The sequence below is a fragment of the Octodon degus genome, unplaced genomic scaffold (assembly GCF_000260255.1).
Source record: "Octodon degus isolate 3935 unplaced genomic scaffold, OctDeg1.0 scaffold00113, whole genome shotgun sequence".
In the NCBI taxonomy this organism is placed as follows: Eukaryota; Metazoa; Chordata; class Mammalia; order Rodentia; family Octodontidae; genus Octodon; species Octodon degus.
In genome coordinates, this window is record NW_004524689.1 from 7,293,567 (window position 1) to 7,301,948 (window position 8,382).

The 8,382-nt window shown below is 48.3% G+C and overlaps 1 pseudogene; it reads left to right on the forward strand.

Moving 5' to 3' along the window:
• The first annotated feature begins 7,576 nt into the window (after positions 1-7,576).
• Positions 7,577-8,035, forward strand: LOC101573368 (annotated as a pseudogene).
• Positions 8,036-8,382: the final 347 nt, after the last annotated feature.

An 8,382-nucleotide genomic window follows, 5' to 3' on the forward strand; every position in this document is an offset into this window, starting at 1 on the left:
ATAACCAGTGACAACTCTCCTTGAAGTTGACATTGCATCATCCTGCCTGGCAGGTCAGGGAGGGGGTCCTGCACCCCATTCCATCTTGCTGGGATCTTCAGGCCCACCTCCAAGCCCGAGACTGTACCTCCTGGGGAGGTGGCAGAGATGATGCTGAGTGCATGGGCTTGGGTGCGAATCCACCTCCACTCCTTGGTAGCTTTGTGCCACTAAGCCTCAGCGGGCCCATATGTAAAATGGGGAGTCTTCCCAACTCCCACACCATAGCTACAAGGCGGGTGTGGAGCTTGGTGTCCAAAGAGGGCTCAGAAATCCCAGCCCATATATACACACAGACACACAGACACACAGACACACAGACACACACACACACACACACACTCGCCTGCCCTAGGTGGGAAGACCGGGGACTCGGTTTGGCCAGGGAATCGGGATGCCCAGTGTTGTCCCCAGGAATCATGGCTGAGAAGGGGGTGCTTACTCCCCCCTGGATAACAGGGGACGCTGCCTCAATTCCACCTCCATCAGACCTCCGTCAAAAGATGCGACCCTTTCACCTCATCAATATTCAAGAGCTTAACAAAAAAAAGCTATAACTAGGAAAGTCAGAAATAATGGAATGCAGTATTGATCATTTTATGGTGCGATTAGGGGTAATTACATCTCTCAAATTTTATTTTAATGTTACTTTCTACTACTTTTAGCCTTTTAAAATTACCCCAAACATCCCCATTTAATGGAACACACATGCCTTCAATTTCAATGTGAAATACTTTTTTTCTGCTAAAGTATGACCTCAATATATTTGAAAACATAAATTACACTATGTATAAACCATAAAAAATGAATGATGAATTTAATTCTGGTGAAGCGTGAGAGAACGAGGAGGCGGGCGGCAGAGGCGCTGTTTATCCAGGGCGAAGGGGACAGTCAGAGACAGGAGGGGACATGGGCCAGAAAGAAGCCCTGACCTTCAGGGGCACTGGGGAAGCTGGCGTCCCTCTGCGCCCTCGCAGAGCCTGAAGCCCGCTTCCTGCCCACCAGGGGACACATGTGACATGGTCTGGCTTGTAGCTCCACACCCTACTCTGCCCCATAGCTGTGTGCTTCGGGTATAACCTGCTACTGCTCTGATTCATTGGTTCCATTTCACAGATGAGCAAACTAAGGCTGAAAGACCCACCTAATGTCATTAGGTCATTAAATATACAGAGCCAGGGGCTGGCTGCAAACCCAGATAAGGCCCAAAATGATCTGTCACAAAGAAGAGCCTCTGGTGACAGCCTCTGTCCCCACGCACATCAGAGCAGCCGGCTGAGAAGAAGGGACAACTCCTGGGCCCTGGGTTCAAATCCTGACAATCTGTGACAGGGCAATGGGTTTCTCCAGCCCCCCTGTGAAGCCCCCAGGGTGTTCATTCTGCTCCTCCTTTGCCTGCTACACCCTGGAGCTCAAATCTATGCCAGGGCTGGGGTGACTGGGGATATTTTCCTGGGTGTCCGGGCCGAGTCTCACGCTGCTCTCCTGGGTGCTCCACTCTCCCTTTCCCTTTTCCCGCCAGTGACTGGCAGCTCATTCTCAGAGACCCTTCCCCCGAGACCCCAGATCCCCAGAGTGCCGGGGTTCCCTCCCTTTGCTCATTGCTCTCCCATGGGCACCAGCTGTAGGAGCGGGAGGGCCCCACATGAATCCAGGGTCCCCTCCATTGGTGCCTTAGAGTGGTTCCTTCCAAGGGCTTCCCTCTGCCCCTGCCATCTCGCACCCAAGGCCGTCTGCACCACACCCCAGGACAGCCTCAACTTCCCAAGCCACCTCTGCCCAATGCGAACACAGCGCAAGCCACTTAGGCAATTAAAATGTTTTTCATCACCACAGTCTAAAAGCAAAATTAATTTAAATCCTCTCTTTGATCTAACTGAAGGTATCTCACGTGTTATCATCTTAACTGATCAATATAAAAAATCGTTCATGAGCCACTTTACTTGGGCTTTGTGTTTTGTTTTGTTTTTTTTTTTTTTTTTCATCCCAAGCCTGTGATGTCTGAGGTGTGCTTTGCACCCTGGGACCTGTCTCACTCAAGCAAGTTGCGAGAGATTTCAGGTGTCCACGGCTGCTGCTGTGGACAAAGGGCGTGAAAGTGACGATTTCCAGAGCTCCTTGGCATGCTGCTCAGGTGTGTGCCCTTCATCTCTGTTCCCTTTTTCAGGTCTGCTGGGTCTCTCAAACCCTGCGCACCATGACTGAGTTTTTACTGGGTCCTCACCTCCACATATGTCCAGCATGTCTATACTCTCGGCACTCAGGAGGCTGACGCAGGAGGCTCTTTGTGAGTTCAAGAGCACCTGGGCTATGTAGTGAGTTCAAGACCAGCCTGAGCTACATAGCAAGATCCTGTCTCACGGGCCGGGGAGATGGCTCAGTGGAAAAAGTGCTTCCCTGGCAAGCATAAGGGCCTGAGTTCAATCCTCGATTCCGAAAAAAAAAAAAAAAAAGATCCTGTCTCACAAAAGAAAGCCAAAAAGAATTCACATCCGGGATGCAGCGACTTCCGCCTCCCCGGCTGCCGTTCCACAGAACAGGCACCTGCAGCTGCCTCCCAGGATTTCCCCACCTGGGCTCTCCCTCCTGTCCCGGTCATCTGTGCTCCTGTACTCCATTCAGAGTGAGCCACCTGTGTACAACCGTCCTGTGTGCCTCGGGGTCAAAGTTCAAGTCCATACTTTTTCTTCCGCTTTTTTAATCCTTAACCAAAGCCACTTTCATTTATGATGTCGTTGTACAGTAGGAAGTCTGGCCTCACTCTTGCCAAGTTGGTTCCACTTTCAATCTTTCTTCAGGAAGGACACCTGCTTCTCCCTCTGCCCCTGGGGAGGCATCAGGACATAGGCAGGTGACTCAGCACTACTCTTGAACCATGACCGAAGTTCCAGAGAATCCAGAGTTGTCTGGGAGCCTCGGCCCAGCCGCTGAGTTCAGGGGGCTGCCCGCACCTGGGTCCCTACACACGCTGCCCTGGCAAGGTGGGCTCCATCCCCTCTGGTTGCCCACACAGTGGCCTCTGAGGAGATGGCTTCACCTCCAGACCAAAGGAGAAATGCCAGCCAGGTCCCAGCCCACAGGGGGGCCTGTCCCTGGACAGCCAACCCTCCCTCAAGTCCACACGTTAGAGATCAAAAATGGGAGACCCTATAAACATACTCCTGCCTTGAGGCCTTTCCACCAGCTACCTGGTCCCAGAGAGCCCCCCAGTAGGTATCTACCAGGCCAAGAGCCCCTATGTAGCTCAGACTGACCATGAACTCACTATACAACCCCACACTGATCTCAAACTTATGCCTGTCTTCCTGCCTCAGCCTCCTGAGTTCTAGAATCATAGGCATGTGCCACAAGGCTGAGTTGGAGTTTTTGCAGAAATACCACCTTCTCCTTGAAGGCTTTTCTGACCTCCCTAATTGACATTGCCATTACTTTCCCAGTCCCCCAGTCCCTCCTCTGGTTCCCATAACTTTATGCTGTACCATGTACCTGTTTTGTTGATTTGACAGGAAACTGGTTGCCTCCCCCTCCCCAACACCACCATACGAGCTCCAAGGTGAACGTGCGTGGTGCCTGGCATGTGTTAGGTGCTCACATATTTGATGGATAAATTTTTCTTCCTCCCCAAAAGACCACCACTTAAGGCCAGACCTTTCACTGAATTTGTTTTATTGAAATGTGTTTTTTTTTTTTGGACAGTGTTACAGGATCTCACTATGTAAATGGGACTCATAGTGATCCACCTGTGTTCAGCCTCCCAAAAGCTGAGATTATAGGCTTGCGCCATACCCAGTCTCAATTGCCATCTCAGCATGCCCTACGGGTGGGTCCAGCATGTACACCGGAGATCGAACCCTGGCCGCTACCTCTGCCTAAGCATGCGCTTTAATCTGCTGAGCTCTTTGGCCAGCCCTCAAATGTCATCTTTATCACAAGCTAAAGTTTCCTACAAAGACGGGCCTGTGGCTGAGGCATGTGAATTTATCAGACCCCATTCTTCTATGGCACTGTGTTGACTCCTGTGATTCTGTAGTCTGTTTGGCCAACTGCAAAGCTGTATTTTTAGACAGGGTCTTGGGAGAAAGCAACCCTTTCACACTGTTGGAGTCAGTGTAAACTAGTGCAAGCACTATGGAAATCAATGCCGAGATTCCTCAGAAAACGAAAACTAGCAAGCCCACTCTACCACGCCGTCGCCCTTCCAGCTATCTTCCCCAAAGAGTTGAAGACATGACGTGATACGTGCACGACACATAGCAGCCAAATCTTGGAGGGACGATGTGTCCACCAACAGGTGAATGGAGAAAGAAAATGTATTTACACACAATGGAGAACTACTCTGCCGGGAAGAAAAATAAATGAGTCATTTTTGGACAAGTGGATGCCCCCGGAGACCACAGTGCTAAGTAACATAAGCCAGACACAAACGCTTAAAAATTAAGTAGTTTCTGAGGAACCCAAAGAATAAATGAGGAGCAAAATAAAAGATAGATAAAGGGAAGCAGAGAGCTAGATCTTTCTCAGATGGGAAAGGGATTGAGAGAGGGGAAAAGAGGAGGACGGGGAGGGAAAGAAGATAAAAAAGGAATTAAAATGTGTTACTGATAGAACAATCTACACAAGGAATGTAAACATTATGTACTGTTAATATGGATTTTCCAAAAAGTCAGGGTCTTGCTAAGTTGCCCAGGCTGGATTTGAACTTGCTGTCCTCCTGCCTCAGCCTTCCCAAGTGCTGGGGTTATAGGGGTGCACCGCCCTCACATTTAAGAGACATTTATATTGGGAGTTTCACTGAAAAACCGCATTCAATTTACTAATTAAGTTAAAAATAATTCATTTGATTTTGATATCATCATCCAATCTAAAACGTAATTCTCTTTTTTCTTTTTTTTTAACCTAAAGGCATTACAGAAAGAGCCAGCGGTGTAGCTCACCAGCAGAGTATTTACCCAGAATGCCTAGGACCCTGGGTTCACTTCCTAGTACTGAAAACTACGAGAGGAAATATCTACAACATTCAACAGGAATAAGACACAAGCTAGGAGTCAAAGAAGAAAATAACCTATCCAATTGAAATGGTCAAAATCATATGGGAAAAAAGGTCATTTGATGATCTGGTGAATGAATGCTTTAAGTGAAAGTGTTAAAAATATCTTTTTTGGGCTGACAAAGCAGCCAAAGTTAAGAGGGTTAATAATATCTAGGATTGGTAAAGATGTAATTAAATGGTCATTCTCCTGTAGTGCTAGGGTGTGTGTGAGTTAAATTTTTGGTGACTCATTTGTTAATATATATTGAAATTAAACTTATGATAAGAATTCTGTTTCCAGGGCTCTCTCTTCAGAAAGATTCATTTGGGTGGACAAAGATGCGTAAAAGGATATTGTTTGCTTGTTTGCTTGCTTGAGATAGGGTCTCCACTATGTAGTCCAGGCTGCTCTTGAAGTCATGACATAGCCCAGGCTGGCCTCAAAGTTGAGGCACAATATTCCTGCCTCAGCCTCCGGAGAGCTGGGATTATAGGTACACCACCATGACCAGATCACGGGTTGTTTATTCACTACCTGGTCTTTTTGTAATAGAAAAAAAAAAAAAAACCCTTCTTTAAAAACACAAATATACATCAGTTAGAGGTTGGATACTTCCAGCCCAGCCACAGTTGAGACCTTGAGTAGCTACTTAAAAATAGCAAGGTAAGGGCTGGCGAGATAGCTCAGCGGACTAAATGCCTGCTTAGGCAAGCATAGGGATTGGAGCAAGTGCAGCAACCAGGGTTCAGTCCCCAGCACCACATGTTGCACTGGTCCCATCCTCTTTCACGTGGAGCCAGCCCCTGAGACCAGACATGCCTATAATCCCAGCGCCAGGGAAGCTGAGAACAGAAGGATCACTAGAGCCTGAGCCGTGTAGTGAGTCCCTGTACCAAATACATTTTTAAAAAGCAGACTGGGTGTGGTGACACACGCCTGTAATCCCAGAGCTTGGGAGGCTGATAACAGGAGGATCGCTAGAGTCTGAGCTGCGTAGTAAGACCCTGCAGTCCCTGTAGAGCCTGTACCAAATGCATTAAAAAAAAAAAGCAAGGTAGGTCTATCAGGGTCATAGAAAACTCTCTGAAGCAAAGATGGATGAGTGCAAAGAGGCAAGCTAGAACATTAACATGGTGGGACACCACTTACATAAAAATAATTGGGATGTGTGGAAAATGCACGAGGGATTTGTACAGACAGTGCTCCAAAGAAGAATACAGATACCCAATAAGCACACGGAAAAATGCTCAGCATCATTCAATAATAGCCTTTGGGGAAATGCAAATCAAAACCGCGGTGAAACTCTCACACACGCCCTCTTGGATCACGCAGTCAGACAGCAATAGCAAGTGTTGGGGTGCAGGGAGAAAGGGGAGCAGAAGCTGCCAGCCAGCAGAACAGACTGAATTCAGTACAACCACGTTGGAAAACTGGCTGGCAGCTCTTCCAAGGTTAAAGTGTGCAGCTGTCACATGACCCAGCAGGTCTACTCTAGAATACACTCAAAAGAAATGAAACCATCCACACAAAACTCCACACCAGTGTGTTCGTAGTGGTACCATTCGCAAGTGCTAGTGTCCAAGGCTGACGCATGTGTAAGGAGATGTACGTGGTACAGTGAAACCACATTTGGCAAGAAGAAAAAGGAGAGGGCTGGTGAGATGGCTCAGTGGTTTAAAGCACCTATTTAGAACAAGCTAAGCTAAGCAAAGCACAGGGACCGCGGTTCAATCCCCCAGCACCACATGCCAGCCAGCCCTGCCCCCCTGGTGGGCTGAGCTGGCCACACACACACACACACACACACACACACACACAAAAATAAATAAATAAATAAAATTAAAAGAAGAAGAAGAAGGAGGAGGAGGAGGAGGAGGAGGAGGAGGAGATGCTGGTACTCCCTGCAATGCAGGAGACCTTGAAAACACTACATTTAAGTGCAAAGCCTTATACCGGAAACCTCAAAGTATGAGATCCTGTGGCCATGTGCTCTAAAGCTGGTGTAAAGACCGCAGAACTTTATATGAAGACCACTGAATTGTACACTGGCCATAGGTGAGTGGTATGCCAAATAAACCAGATCCTGATAAAGTTTCCTTTTTAAGAAATTAACTAAGAAAGGGTGCTGTGCACCTGTAATCCCAGTTATTCTGGAGACTGAAGCAGGAGAACCACAAGTTTGAGGCCAGTCTGGATAATTTAGGAAGACTCTGTCTCAAAATAAAAAAGGGCTGGGGATGTCACGAGCCTACCGAGTACAGCAAGTTCAAGCCCTAAATAATAATTAAGATGGTGGGGACCACTCAGGGCACAGCGCATGGTGAGAGCTTGGGGCCCCCGATGCCTGCTGCCATCGACTGATGGTGCGGAGAGCATCGTTGTGTTCTCCCCAGTTACTTCTGGTCCAGGAAGAGAAATCAAATTCACACTGCAGGGGCCAACCACCCCTGTATTGGGTTCCTTTAAAATCCCTGGTGACTCTTCCACAGGAGGCTGTGGCCGCCACCATGTCTCTAGTGATCCCTGAGAAGTTCCTGCACACTTTGCGAGCACTCAACACCAACATCGATGGGTGGCAGAAAATAGCCTTTGCCATTGCTGCCATTGAGGGTGTGGGGCAAAGGTATGCCCACGTGGTGCTGAGGAAAGCAGATGTCGACCTCAGCAAGCGGGCTGGCGAGCTCACTGAGGATGAGGTGGAGCGCGTGAGCACTATTGTGCAAAATCCTCGCCAGTACAAGATCCCAGACTGGTTTCTGAACAGGCAGAAGGATGGGAAGGATGGGAAGCACAGCCAGGTTCTAGCCCATGGTCTCGACAACAAGCTTTGAGAAGACTTGGAGCAACTGAAAAAGATCTGAGCCCACAGGGGCCGGCGCCACTTCTGGGTTCTGCGAGTCTGAGGCCAGCTCACCAAGACCGCTGGACACCGTGGCCGCACTGTGGGTGTGTCCAAGAAGAAATGAGGCTGTCGGCTTGCTCCGACAATAAATAGTATATATGCCTGCAGATAAATCAATCAATCAATCAAATCCCTGGTGAACAATCCGTGATGAATAAATTATCAAAAATGTAAATAAACCAGGATCTGTATTCCTGATTTCACTTTGCCACAAGCTTGATTAGGACTCCAGTTACTACTCTCCTTATTTAAAATTTTGGGGGCTGGTGAGATGGCTCAGTGGTCTAAGGCACCTACTTAGAACAAACTAAGCTAAACAAAGCACAGGGAGCGCGGTTCAATCCCCCAGCACCACATGCCAGCCAGCCCCGCCCCCTGGTGGGCTGAGCTGGCCACACACAGAAAATAAAT